The sequence below is a fragment of the Podarcis filfolensis genome (assembly GCF_964270895.1).
Source record: "Podarcis filfolensis genome assembly, chromosome: 6".
NCBI classification, from domain to species: Eukaryota; Metazoa; Chordata; class Lepidosauria; order Squamata; family Lacertidae; genus Podarcis; species Podarcis filfolensis.
In genome coordinates, this window is record NC_139609.1 from 50,726,137 (window position 1) to 50,741,551 (window position 15,415).

The 15,415-nt window shown below is 40.4% G+C and overlaps 1 protein-coding gene across 26 annotated transcripts in view; it reads right to left on the reverse strand.

The window, feature by feature from the left end:
• PTPRF (protein tyrosine phosphatase receptor type F) overlaps window positions 1-15,415 on the reverse strand; it is a 476,587-nt gene that overhangs the window by 398,341 nt on the left and 62,831 nt on the right. For all 26 annotated transcript variants that reach the window (XM_083619805.1, XM_083619803.1, XM_083619795.1 and 23 more), the window contains exon 2: window positions 8,471-8,557. The gene's annotated coding sequence lies outside the window, so the exon portion shown is untranslated. The remainder of the gene's footprint in view (window positions 1-8,470; window positions 8,558-15,415) is intronic.

Genomic DNA, 15,415 nt, shown 5'->3' on the forward strand with positions numbered 1-15,415 from the left:
GGTCACAGTGACTGAGGTGGATACACCATAATGATGTCTGGGTGATCACTTGGTGCACATAGTTTGATGAAGTTTGGTGGTCTAGAAGTTAGTATCAACACTGGAACACTGAGGAATGAGAGATGACTACAAAAATACCTCTCTCACACATACACATTCACATGCGGGACTGCTGCTGGCTGGATTCAGTGGCACCAACCCTTGTCAAGCTGTACTGGCCAAAATTACAAGGAAACGGCTATTTTACGGGGAAGGAGGCATTCACATATTTTGCCAACTTTATTTTCTGAATGATTTGCTGAGGCATTTCACACAAAGACAACTGAGGGGAAAAAAGTCAGCAGTACCAGTGGTGAGGCAGCAACTTCACAGCTGCCCCAACCAGACCCCTCTTTTGCGATAAAATACTATATGGCTTTCCCACTCTGGTCTCTTCAAACTTGGTATCTCTTAAACATTTTAGATTATCTGACCACTGAGGTTCTAACATGTTATTTGTCGGAGTTTACAAGCACAAATGAAATAGCCTTGTCAGTAATGATGTAATAAAGCTGACTGAAGTCTCTGTTGCTCTGCAGTGACGATCCTCTGCAAGGAAAAGCTGAAAGCAGAACATAACATGCCCAGCATAGCAAATTTGCACTACCAACCACCACAAATCTGCCAGTGAAAGAGAACGCCAGGTCACAAAGCAAGCGACCTGAAAACTCAGCATTATGCAAAATCTGAACTACATGTATTCAGAAGGCATCCAAATTATTTGAAGTTTCACACCATAGTGACCTCACTGGGGTGAAATTACCTTCCTTGAATTATGCAGGCAGCTCAGAATATTGCAGTGTATTTTCGATGCTCTATAAAATGAATTAGATGCTTTAATTTAACATATTACACAGGCAAATGTCATAGGTGAAGCAGGCTTGGTTTGGTCAGGGTGAAGGGGGCCAAATGTCAATACCAGTGTGCTGAGCAAACTCTGACTTAAAATATGTGTAGAAAAAAACAACCAAAGTAACAAAAACTTAACCTTAGTAGCTTTCCCTGCTGAATGAAGGCAAAGCAGTACACCTTTATTCAGTAGGACAGTCGAAGCTTCCACAGCAACATGGTGTCAAACCAAACACCAGGCTCATGTTCACTGTCCTACTGAATAAAGGTTTACTGCTTCAGGAGATTTTTACAATACACCCATTAAAAAATGTGTGTCTGACCTACCCTCAGGCTTACACCAAAAGGCTATTTCCAAGAAGGCTATTTCACTATGCAATGCAAAGCTGACCCGCAAAGCAGCATTCTCATCCAATGTGCACAGTTTGCAGCTGTTTATGGTAGCAATGCTCTACCCTCTGACAGGTTTATTTGTGTAACTGTTTATGTTTTCATTATGTTCTGTGATCTGCTACGTGGAACTTGTGTTTAAGAGGATCCTACTGTATCTAAGGTGTTTACTAAGATTTCCAACAGCTTAACTACAAAAAAGAAAGAAAGAAATGCTGCCTGAGAAGTGTTATACCTGCAGCTATTATATTTACTCATTCATAGACACCCCAATTGTAATTTATTATGCTATTTACCACATTAAACTGAAAGGGTAGAGAAAAACGGGAATCAATGCTCTTTTATAATTTCTGGCTTAAATATTATTTCTGATTTAAATAAAGTACTCCTGGCTAAATAGGCAGCTTTATAAAATATACCTCTTAGTATTTCTGAGCACTATGTTCATTTATTATCAATGGACTGACTATATTGAAAAATATAAACAGGACTCTGCCTTGCAGAGGGGAAGGGTCACAGATCTCTTAGCTCATTAGCAGAGTAAATGCTATGCAAACATAAAGGTCACAATTTCTAAAGGCTCTGTTTCTAGCAACTCCAGTTAAAGGATCTCCAGTAATTGCTATAGGAAGAATCTCATTCCAAGCCCATGAGAGCTGCTGTTAGAAAACTAGATGGGTAAGTGGCCTGACTCAGTAGAACACAGGTTAGGAGGGGCTGGGGCTGGGGGTCGGGGAAGTAATAAGAAGCGGTGTGACTCAGTGGCAGACCACATGCTTTACACAAAAACCTCTGAGGTCCAATTCCTGACATCCCATTCCATGTAGGGCTGGAAAATACTCATCTTTAAATCCTAAACAGCTGCTGCCAGGGAGATGCTGAAGTTGATGGAACAGTGGCCTGAGAGTGGCTTATGTTCCTAAAGGCAAGGGGAAACTGTTTCAGGGAAGGGCTAGAGCTCAGAAGCAAGGCACATGCTTTGGATGTGAAAGGTGCCATGTTCAGCCCTTGGTATCTTCAGGTAAAGCTGGGAAAAAGCCCTGTCTGAAATCTTGGAAAACCACTACCTGTCAGTGTAGCGGATAAGATCTTTTCAGATGTGGGACCAACCTTTAGCTCAACCAAGCATTTGGAGATGCACTTCATAACTTTACGCCTTTTATTTTTATAACGGCTGTGTTATAGTTGTGACCCACCTTACCATGGTCTGCCACCCAATAATGGGTCCCAACCCTCCAGCAAAGTAGCCAAACACCCCCCATTTGTTTCAGGTGACCATTATGCTCCCCTGAAAGAGCAGAGCGAGCATCATCAACATTAGGGAACAGGTAAAATCAGAGAACTTCTGAATGAGTAAAATATAAGGTGGCTGAGGGTTATCTGTTCGTTCCAACTAGAAAAATTACCTTGCCACTGCTTGAAGTGGCAGCTTAGCTCACCTCAGCAGCTTGCCAGTATTCCCTCTGAAATTTTAGAAAGAGTGCCCAATGAGAGCAACGCATTTGTCATAATACATTGTCATTCTTGCTGTGGGGTGGGGGTGGATGGCTGTCTCCATTGGCCAAGAGGTGGCAATAGTATTTTATAACAGCTTATTCTATATGTTGGCTATGCAACAAAATGATAGTGAACCCAAGAGATTGCAGCGGATAAGCCAAGACCGGCAAGAGTCACAGCTAGACTTGTTAACATTGCTTGCTACAAACAGCAAAAGGCAAAGCAGGGAGCAGATATGATGGAGCAGGGCTTTTTCTGTAGTGAGACCCTGACCATAAATCTAGACTAGCTTCATCTTTGTTTTTAAGCAGGTCATTAAAATTTTTCATTGTTGTTCCACATAGCTTTTGATTTATTTTAAAGGTAATTCATTCCATTCCATTCTGTGTTTTTTTAAAATATGGTTTTATTAAATCTGTTATGAAATCATTTTAAAGTTTCTAAGTTAAGATTTTTATATTTTAAGACACTTAGGGCTTTTTGTCTTGACAGGCAATTGATAAATAAATAAATGGTTTGTGTTGTTCAACAAAGCTTGCTCGTATCTACTGTGAGATGAAAGACGTAATGAAAATACAGCACTATGGCCTGATTCAAGTACAATCATGCCGTGCTACATCACCTATGTGTTCAATTCATGAGAAATTAGTACTTCAAAAGACACACACTTTTATTCCCAACCACTTCTATGGCACCTAACTCCAATTCCACAATGTAAACATTAAACATTTGAGGAAGATTAAGAGTTAGTCTCTGTTAAGCCCATTCCATGCTGCAACAAAGACGGCATTTTTATCAGTTTTTTTAGCATGCAGAGCACCTGGACTAGGAGACAGACAAGAGATCTGCCTTCGATCTTAGAAGAAATATGCCACAACGTATTTCAACCTGCAACATTCATCTACTGGAATGCCAAACTGTGAGCTGAAATATTTGCCTTTGTAATCTTATTATCTATAGCAAATTCTGTTGTCTGCTTCTAATTTATGAGCAGTGATAGAAAAGGCTAAAATGCAGAAGCAACAAGTTAAATCCAAGGGGTAAAATATCTAAATGAATCATAACTGCAACCAAAAGTCTACAGTCATACCTCGGGCTGCGAATGCTGCAGGTCGCACGTTTTTGCTTTACGGACCACACCGAACCTGGAAGTACCGGAACGGGTTACTTCCGGGTTTCAGCGCTCGCGCATGCGCAGAGAAACCAAATCACGCTTTGCGAATAAGCGTCGTATCGCGTCACGTGTGTGTGCAGACACGGCACTGCGGGTTATGAACGTGCCTCCCGCATGGATCATGTTCACAACCCAAGGTATGACTGTACAAGTCATCTTCCAGTTGTTCACAAGCAGTTTACAGTGCAGCCTATGGGTGAGTTCACCAAATTGTCCCTGTATGAAGAACCCTACTACTGAAAACACATTGGGAATTTTATAATTGCATGGGGAAAGTTTTCTACCACCTTTCCCCCTTGATTTCACTATTCAACGCAGAATTCTTGACTTAGAATACATCTATAAATAGTTAAGATTACATACATTTAATATTGCAAACATTTGCAGCAATTTATGGGTTCACCATAGGCATCTGCTTGGCCTCTATAAGAAAAATAATACTGGATTAGATGAGCCTATTGTCCGATCCAGCAGGGCTTTTCTTACATTCCTCTATTATGTCTTTCTGTTTAATCAGTCCAATGTTTCTCGGTAACATAATTATTTATTCCGCCTCAGAATCTGCATTTCCAGATCTGCAGTGTAGTTTTTGACATCTTTGCTTCCAGAACCCTAGAAAAGTACCTACCTATCCACCTCATGCTCCTACCACAGCACACTACATCACAACATTGTACTCAGTAAAGTGGTTATCCACAATGATCACAAACTCTTTACATCATGGTTTCATGGAACAAGGACTTCCCAAATCTGGGCTGGATTCATTTGTCAAGCATAAAAATTACCAGTATGTTATCACCTTGAGAATGCTGTTGAAATCAGTAGAAATAGTAAACAGAAACTATGCCAAAACTTCCTTTGCAAGTCCTCCACAGACATCATTACAAACTCCCAAGGTGAGAAGGGATTATAAACTAGAATGAAGCTAGGTAAAGAAATAAAGGGATTTAAATGAATAACTCTCCCTACTAACTTGCAAATTAAAAGCTACCTAAGGAAATAATGCTTAAGAGATAAATTTCCAGGAGTAGCGATGACACAACATAATTCTCACAGATAGCATTAAATCTGTCCAAATGGGTAATAGGAGATTAAAAAAAAAGCAGCACAGACCAGTTCACCTCAGCAGTTCAGGGTAGATACTACAGTTTTAAATTGTTATTTAATATGCACATTTAGCAGATTAATAAATAATGCTAATAAGAGACTATTGGGATTTTAATGCTGCTATTTGCTAAATGGTTTGTTTTACTTGATTATTTTAATTTAACTTTTATTTCTTATCTTTTTCTATTTAAGGATGCTACAAACTATCCTCAGCAACTTAATGAAATAAAACCACATTTCCAACTGGCCCAGCTACAGAATACCAGTCCAAATGGCATTCCTGGAATATTTTCAAGATATACTTGAAAAGAAACTTCTTACATTTTGCTTAATGAGGTCAATATCCAGCTATAGGAAGATAGCCCTCCAAAGCATTCTCCCTGTATCAGTTTGGAATTATTTCCCTAACATCTCCATCTTATACTCTGAAGCAGCAGGACAATCATCCATCAGAGACACACAACTCAGCTCACACTGGGCCACTTTGATGTCCATAGTGCATCACTACATCAACAGCATTTTTACTATAATTTTAACTCAATGTTTTCATTTTATCTGCATGTGCCATTGTATGCTCTCTCTTCTCTCCTTGAACAGCCAAAGATCTCCCCAAATGCTGCAATCCCACATTTTTCACTCAAATCTCTGAGTGTCCCATCCATTCTCACCTTTTCCTTCCTTCAGACTCCCTTTGCTATTTCAGCTGCCCACCCCCTCCACCCCAATCTCTCTTTCTTCTAAATGAGCTCAGTAACAGTAGCCCACAGGTCTTTGGTTTTTCCCCCCAGCAATTCGCTAAGTGAGGAAGTCTCAGGTGCAAGCAATCACAGTTTGCAACAGGCTGGGAAAACTAGTACCAACACCACAACATATTTTTAAATCTAGGAAGAGAAGAGCAGGGCCACCAAGAGGGATGTTCAGGGGCTACTCATGTATTGGGCCCCATGCTAGCAGCAGTCTCAGCCTCTTTGCCTTCACTTTTTTTAAAAAAGGTAAGCCAATTGGTCATTTCTAATGAAACAAAATATGGAGACCAGGGTGGATAAAAATCAATGATTTTTTAAAAAAAAGAATCAGATTTTTAAATTTAAATCAGATTTTTTTAAAATTTAAATTGGATTTTTAAAATAAAATGCTTCTGGATGAAAAATCTTTCTAAAAATAGACTTCTATTTAAGTTACATTATAGTCCAAAGGCTATTCATCAGGAAATAAGGATTTGTTTTAAGTTTTTCATGTGCGCTAAAACTCAGTCTAAGTTTTCCTGTTTAAAATGTTTAACCACATCAGTTAACAAACATGGCTACATATGCTATAATGTTATTGCTTTGGTTAAATAAATTGTTTAAGTGGTTGTTAGGGAAATGATTATTTTTCTCCTTCCAATAAAGTACAGCAGAAAAGTTGTCCAAATATAAACAGTTAACTTATTAAACCTCACAATAATTTCATAATTATCTGTCTATGTATTTCTAATAGTATAAACAAATCAGCCATTTATTATATAAGCATAAAAACTACTCTGAAAAATTATTATTCCAAAAATGAAGCCTTCCTCGGGTTGTACATATTAAGATTATACCAGCAAGAATGAGACTTTCTGTAAAAAAATAAATAAATAAAATGATTTAAAGCAAGTCTAACTGACTAGTGATTTAAATCAAGCCTTACTGACTAGTGGTTTAAATCGTGGTTTAAATTGTGATTGAAATCAAATCTACCCTGATGGAGACAACTGGTAAGGTTTTGGCACTTGCAGGCAGCACAATTGATAAGGGTGCTTTATCACTGTTGCTAAGCAGAGGAAGGAATGTTGACAACCCCAGCTGAGACTCAGGAGGGGGCCCTTGCAGAGCAGCAGAAAAGGTTGGGGAAGCTGGATGGAGAAGGATACTGGGACATGTTTATTTAAACATTTTTCTCACATACACATTATTTCATTCGCTCCCTAAGGGAGCTGCCTTTATAGAATAAAGCACAGTTGGCTGACTTTGGTATGCTTTACTCAGAGGTAAAATAAATTGGGTTGCCTTTCTACTGCGGAAAAAAATGGCAACATGGCAGTCCCCCTGCCCTGATTTTCCATACCCCCCCCCCACAAAACCACTACTGGTCTGCTTGTCCTCACTATGCTGTTATTTATTAATAAACACTAACCATAAAACAAAACCATAACATACAAAATGAATCAGCAGATACAACCATAAAAAAACTAAGCACCTTGTAGCTGCATCAAGTTTAAATTCCTGTAGACTGTACCCTAACACAAGGGTATATTTTTTGTTTATCAAGATTAGCAAAATGTTCTGTGTGTAGACATTTTGCTGAGAGTTGTGAAACAGCACACATTTGTTGCTTATTGTTCTAGATTTGTCTTGTGACTTTTCTCCCAGGAATTCAAAGCTGTGTACATTGTGTTCTTCTTCCCACTTTTATCTCCACAACTCTATTTACTGGATGCTTTTACTGGAAATAGGAGGAGTGAATTTCTGACAACACTGCTTTCCTACTGCAGTATCTTGAAGACTTTCTTGGGGTGTTTGGGAAATTCTCTGGAATAGCATGATAGGTGGCGAAAATCTATTCCTTTCCATCCTTAACTGAGAACATCCATTGGCTCTCCACCCCTTTTTTATTCAAAGAAGTGACACTTTAGATGCAGAACACTACATTTCATGAGGATCCTCTAAGTCGGCCTTTCTCAACTTTGGCTCCCCAGATGTTGTTAGGCTACCACTCCCATCATTCCTGACCACTGGTCTGCTAGCTAGGGATGATGGGAGTTGTAGTCCTACAATATCCGGGGCCCAAGGTTGAGAAAGACTGCTCTAGATATGCAGAAAAAACTAGTAACAATAAAATGCAAAACATTATTCTCTTGTATTTCTACAGTTAAGGTAGAGATGCATTCTACCTAAGGCGGCCGGGGACTGATCTTGATATAAGTAAATGTTAAATGCAATTATTGGGGGAGTCCATTATTGTTAGTACTAAAAATACTAATTTAATTAATGGCATTGACTTCAAAATGTTACATTGGACAATCTACATACTTCAATTGTGAATGTTGGTTTGTTTAAACTTGACAGAAGTGGACAAGATCAACTCTATCTCCTCGGAACATTTTACAAATTTTCAATAGGATATGAATTCTATTACAAACAAAATGCAAGAACAATCCTTCCCTTCCAAATCCATTTTTACACATTCACAATTTGCCAGATAATTTTTTCATCAACTGCAACTTTTTTTTGCTTGCTCTTTTTTCAAAATGCCTCATTTGAAAGGTTGCACAAACCCTTTATTTGCCATTTTTGAAAAGTCAACTGAAATGATAGATTTGCAATTAACAAAAAAAAAAAAATGCAGTTGTACCCGCTCTGTTTACACAATATGATGCACACTTATACCCACCTGACTGCAGCAAACCTCCTCACAGCTCCTTTGCAAGCTGAAGTTGTAGGTCCTTTTCACACTGATCAGACCCATTCAGGTGGTACCCTACAGAACACAAAAATGGATAATCATAATCTCAGTAAACACTGAAAAGCTTCCCTAAAATCACAATATATGCTTTCAAGTCCACAGGATGATACTAAGAATGTCTGCTTCAGTCCCCTATGCATATGCATGTCTGCCAAACAAACTGTAATAAGAGTGTTCTTTATGGCTAAAAGATGCCACATTCTTTCTCAGATGCCTCCAAAATGCTAGGATTATAGGTGGGGAGAGAATTAGAGAAGCACAACTTGGAAACTAGCCTAACTAATTTGTGCCAACAGGGCTCATTTGAGCAAACACTACTGGAATTGAAAGCAGCTTCGGGGCAATGATTTCTTTTTCCTGGAGTCCATGGGTTTGCCTAGGACACAGAATGATGACTTAAGTGCTACAATAGATACAATCTCAAACTTCCCAAACCTGAAAGACCTGCAGTTCTGTTTTATTATTTATTCATACTTATATCCATTTCTCCCTCTCAATGGCAGTGCGGGGCAGGTAACAATACGGCACAACAATAAGAAACAACAACATTAACAAAATAGCAGTGTCAGCAAGGAGCTTGATTACATTCCTTGGTAACAAAAAGGTCTTCACCTTGTGCAAAAATGAGGACAATGTGGAGGAAACCTGCTGCCCATCAGAAGATTTGAACTACAATTCAAATCAGCAGCAGCCAACACAATAGTAGTCCAAAACATCTGGAGGGCACGAGGTTCACAGAATCATAGATTTGGAAGGGACCCCAAAGTTGGCAAAAACTGTTTTATTATAAATTATGGTTCAGTGTGAAGAAGTGATGTGCTGGTACACACTGCTCAGAAGTTCCTGAACCACTTCTCCCCCTTGCTACTGCCACACCACAAAGGGAACAAACCAGAGGCTGGCTTCATGTTATGTGCAAACCAGGGCTCATTATTTGTTTCCCTCAAACAAACTAAGAGAGGTAGGAGCAACTCAGGACTTTTCTGGCAATGTGTACCAGCATGTTGCTCCTTCACAATAAAGTAAAATATAGTTCAATGTTGCACGGAAATCAATATATTGTACCTCACAGGTAATGCAACCTTGTCTTCTACCTATATTCAAAATAGACAGGATTTGCAGAACAGTAACACACCCATTTTTAATGGGACGCGGGTGGCGCTGTGGGTAAAACCTCAGCGCCTAGGACTTGCCGATCGCATGGTCGGCGGTTCGAATCCCCGCGGCGGGGTGAGCTCCCGTCTTTCGGTCCCAGCTCCTGCCCACCTAGCAGTTCGAAAGCACCCCTAAGTGCAAGTAGATAAATAGGTACCGCTTTATAGCGGGAAGGTAAACGGCGTTTCTGTGTGCTGCGCTGGTGCTGGCTCGCCAGAGCAGCTTTGTCACGCTGGCCACGTGACCTGGAAGTGTCTCCGGACAGCGCTGGCCCCCGGCCTCTTAAGTGAGATGGGCGCACAACCCTAGAGTCGGACACGACTGGCCCGTACGGGCAGGGGTACCTTTAACACACCCATTTAATTTATTACACAGATTTAATCAGGAATACGATGGTGCGTACTAACGTCTCAGTCCTGAAAACACAACCTCAAAACCAAGTATTTCCTGACATTATCCATTTGTTCAATTTACAGCCCCAAATTATAGAAAGCTTTCTTGCTAAGCCTTTGCAAGGTTTAAACCGTACCTTCACGAGTGGCACATTAATTCTTTCAAGGTCAATTATTACCTGGATTTGTGACCCTGAATCTGTAACAACAGGAGCTCAGATCAAACTCTCAATTTCTTACATTTATTGTCAATGGGGAAAATCAGACTCAAAATTAACATCAAGACTTCCTAGCAGCATTTTCAGTAGCTTTTGTTCTCATTCATTTCTGCTAGATATACTGCAAGTCCAAAGGTCTTGTATTTTCAGGGGCCCCACTAATTAAAGCACAAACATTTGATGGCATGAAGGTAAAAGTTAAGAAAGGTCAACATTTCTTTCCTTCTGCAACAGGATGGTAGCTGCAGCCTCCCACTAAAATCTGGGAATGATCATGCACTTTTAACTGACATTTGAGAATCACCTGGTGGCTAATGGTAAAATGCTACTTTATGAGCTGAAGACAATGTTATCTATTGGAGGGCAATGTTTCCCTTAGGCAGAAACACTGACATGCCAAGGCATTCTTTAAGCCTCTCCACGTTTCCCAAAACAAGAACATTCCGAAAGCTGTTAAAATGCACAGAAGCCAATTTTTACAAACAATAATCATACAACAGTCAAATTAAGCAGAAATTCAGGACACGATTGTAAAGCATGAGAAGTGCTCCTCACCTTCTCAACTCAGTGGGTGATCTCATTTACTGAGAAAGATTCCAACATTTGATAGTTTAAAAGCAAGAATAAGCAAAAGCATTTGTAAAATTCCTTCACCTCTGTTTCCTCACAAAGAAATGGGAATGTCAGTCTAGGCAGCATAACATTTAGTCTGGCATACAGACATTAAAATAATTTTATTAAGATCTGGGGCGGGTGGGGAAGATATATTTTGAATTTTTGTATCTTTTTTTAAAAAAGGAGCATGTACGCATCTCAAGCAACAGATTTGTATTGTATAAGCATCCTGAATGTCTACAGAGAACCCAAAATATTAAATATACCCTTTACTAACGAACCTATAATTTTATCTAAGTAGTGCAAATTTCAACATCAGTTTAACAGAACATTATTTAGCATAATCTACCTGTTAAACTCAAATAAAAAGAAGAGGAAAGGCTTACTATTCAACTCAGTAGGCCCACACTGATTGGTTCTGTTTTGCCTATTGTGCCCAACAAAAATGAACAGATCAAATAATATGCATGGAGTCATATCCCTGAAGACTTAGAGTAGCACTTGGTCATAAACTAGGAAAGGGCATCTTTTAATAAACAGCAAAATAAATAAATAAATAAATAAATAAATAATAGTGCTGACCATAGGAAATGGAGGAGAATGGTGTTTCAAAGAACTTGAGGTTTCAGTTACAAGAGCTGGAAAATGCAGTTTTTATATACAGTAATTCAGATTTCAAAAGGTCAGAATATTTTGTATGATATTCCATTCAAACTTTTTGATCTATAGTTTCAGGCCAAAGAAGTTTCAGAATTCCAGTAAATATTACCAGCATAAGCCTTTACCCACAGATCCCGCTATCCGAAAATTCACTTATCCGCACGTAAACAATTATCTCCAAACCCCCTATATACTCTGCAGATTGACCTATCTGAAAATCCAACTTCCTTACTTCCTTGTTTGTTTGTGTTTTGCTGGTCAACAGCAGCCATTTTCAGGCAGAAATCAAGGAGGGGGATGTGGGAGCAAGATCTGATGAATCAGGGTGCAGGAGAGATTGAACAAATCAGGTTTTTTTCATGCATCTTGTAATGGTTTTAGGGGTTGCTCGTGCGTAAGTTACCACCACTCTAGGCTAGGTTGCCTGGTTAAACCTTTTCTGTCTGGACAGCCATTCACTTCGTGGCTGTTCAGTCGCTAGCAGAATCCATCAGTGGGCGTTTCTTGAACTTCTTCCAGCAAAGAAGTTCTTTGACGCCAAGTCTACGCCTACTTTCCCTGCACGGAAGTCTTCTGCGCAGGGTGGGTGTGGGTAGCGGAGGACCCGTGCTCTCCCCGCTGGTCTCCGGCGAGGAGTCCTGGAGCCCCCTCGCCGATTCCCCCATCTGCCCCCCTTTATCCCTGGTGTTACACTGATTTCCTTCCCCAGCGGATGAGCTGCCTCTCTCCCTGCTGGGCCCTTCTCCAGCATCGCTTGGGAGCCTTGCCTCCGCCTCTAGCTCCGATGTCAGTTCCCTGACACATCTCTCTTTTGCTGAATAAACCATTGAAAAAAAACAGTGAAAGCAGTATGACAAATCCCACATTAGAAATATTTCCATAGGAAATAATGGAAATTGTGGACTTGTTATGCAATGCTTGCCTAACAAACAGTTTCCACAGAACATATTGTGTTTGGTAAGCAGGACCTGTTTGAACTGTGGAAATTCGCACCTGAGATGGTCAGAAGATGCAGAGGATCCTGTGGTCTATTCCCAATTCCTTAAGCCTGGGTGAGGGATCAGACATGTGAAGTCCACATCAGCTATAAGCTGCATCTTAGGCGAAGGTAAAGGGACCCCTGACCATTAGGTCCAGTCGTGGCTGACTCTGGGGTTGCGGCGCTCATCTCGCTTTATTGGCCGAGGGAGCCAGCTTACAGCTTCCGGGTCATGTGGCCAGCATGACTAAGCCGCTTCTGGCAAACCAGAACAGCGCACGAAAATGCCATTTACCTTCCCGCCGGAGCGGTACCTATCTATCTACCTGCAGCTTGACGTGCTTTCGAACTGCTAGGTTGGCAGAAGCAGGGACCAAGCAACGGGAGCTCACTCCATCTCGGGGATTCAAACCGCCGACCTTATGAGGCCATAATTAATAATCTAATTATTTCTTTCTTTGTCAAATTATACATTGTGGATTTGATAAAAATTATCAAACACATGCATGCATGCAATTAAAATAAAGTATTATACTGCCCTAAACCAGAGGTTTTCAACCTTTTTGAGTCCACGGCTCCCTTGACCAACTACATTCTTTCTGCGGCACCCCTGTGGGGTTCAAGAGCCTAGTTATGTCACCCCTTGCCAGCGGTGCTGGCAGCCTCTCACTCTTTTTTGAACATCCTCCCTTGTGGAGTGTTCCCTCAGTCTCCTCTCTCTCCTCTCCCCTCTCCTTGGGAGTCCTCCGGGCAGCCACTGCTGCTGCCCCTAGTTTCTGAGCCGCCCCCCTGCCTCCTCACACTCCTCCCAGGGGCCTGGGACTTGTCTGTCTATTCCCAACAGTAAGGGCTAGTGGACTGACTGGCTGGGATCCCTTGCCTGCCTGCTTGCTTACTCCTTGCCCCCTGACCAGCCCAAGAGGCGCCATTTGCCTGTGAAGCTTGTAGCCAGGGCTGGTGCTACCAACAGCCACATAAGCCTTTGGGAGGTAGAGATGCAAGAGGGCATCAGAGAAGGGAGGGTAGGAAAGAGGGACAGAGGCCACTGTTGCCTGCAGCACCCCTGAACATCAGTCAGGACACCCCAGGGTGCCATGGCACACTGGTTTGAAAACCACTGTCCTAAACCTAAAAGGCAAAATTGCAAGGCAACAGAGATGCTGTCCTTGAAATAAGCCATTTTCTCCACACTAGCCGTTTTAGCCAAAGGTATGAACAACTTGAGGGAGGTGATGTGGTCTAAACCACTGAGCCTATGACTTGCCGATCAGAAGGTCGGCGGTTCAAATCCCCACAATGGGGTGAGCTCCTGTTGCTCAGTCCCAGCTCCTGCCAACCTAGCAGTTCGAAAGCACGTCAAAGTGCAAATAGATAAATAGGTACCACTCCGGAGGGAAGGTAAACGGTGTTTCAGTGTGCTGCTCTGCTTTCGCCAGAAGCGGCTTAGTCATGCTGGCCACATGACCCACAAAAAACTGTCTGTGGACAAACGCCAGCTCCCTCGGCCAGTAAAGCAACATGAGCGCCGAAACCCCAGAGTCGTTCGCAACTGGACTTAACTGTCAGGGGTCCTTTACCTTTTTATGAACAACTTGAGATAATTCTGCATGTTTTACTTTACTAAGTAGTTCTGGTTATAACCACTATTTAATTACACCCTAGGTTAAGACAACTTTCTGTTTGAAAAACAGTGCAGATTGTGAGCTCTAAAGGGAATGTATTTGTTCCCTACTGTTCAAGACATCTATTCCTAATTGACAGCTCCAGCAAAAAGTAACATAGCATGAAAATCCCTAGGAAAAACAATAAGATGCAAAGAACTCTGTGAAGCTAACCAGCAGCTTGAAATCAATAACAACTTCATAATTTGACAAAGGAGATTAAATGATGCTGTGCAAATTACTATCAGCATTCCTCTAGCAAATTCAATGAGGTGATAAAGGCAGGATATTATGCTGACAGATGCCAAATGCTTTACATTAAAATACTGGCACACGGAATGTGGTCTTCAATTCTTGTTATAATAAGCATATTCTACTAGAAGACTAAAAATTTGGCCCTCAAGTGCTTTTTTACTTTAAAAAGAGGAGACAAGAAAAGATAAACTAGTAGTAGTAGCAAAGGAAACCTAAGATCATACATTAAGTAGCAAACAAAACATTAAACATGTGTCAGCTTTGTCCCTTTAATTTTATCCTTTTTGGGTTGTTTTTTAGAACCAACACACTTCTCTTTAACTTATTTTATTCAAACCTCTAAGAACTACAAACAGGAAACTTGTGAAGATTAATTAATGAGGCAAGTTGAATTGGAAAAGGGACATGAAACAAGTTGCTGATGCAAACCTAACTGGATAACAGAAATCCAGAGAAATAAAAAAGCAAACAGAACCCAATAAAAATAACAATCACTAAAAATATATATGTATAATGAATAATCAATAAAAATGAAAGTATTTTCAAGGTTTCTATTTAGAATTTTCAAAGCGCAACACAGATTATTTATCTATTACCTGATCATTCTAAATATGGGTAAGTGTTCAGAATTAAAGGATTTTTAAATACAGGTCTTTTTACTTTTTCTTGCAGGGTTTCATTGATGGAAAAATGAGTTTCTTTCATTTATTGTGAATGGATTATTTCAGTAAGAGTAGAAAAGTTTTCTGTCACCAGTGGAACTTCAGAGATTGGCGTGGGCATCTCATGGGCAAGGTATTTTTAATTATTAGCAAATGTGTCATAAATTTTAAATTACTAACAAATTTGTCATTAATTTTTGTAAACTGTTTTCTTATAGCCATTTTCAGTAACAATGAGTGGTGTGACAGCTCCAATGACAGAGTAAGAACAGCAAA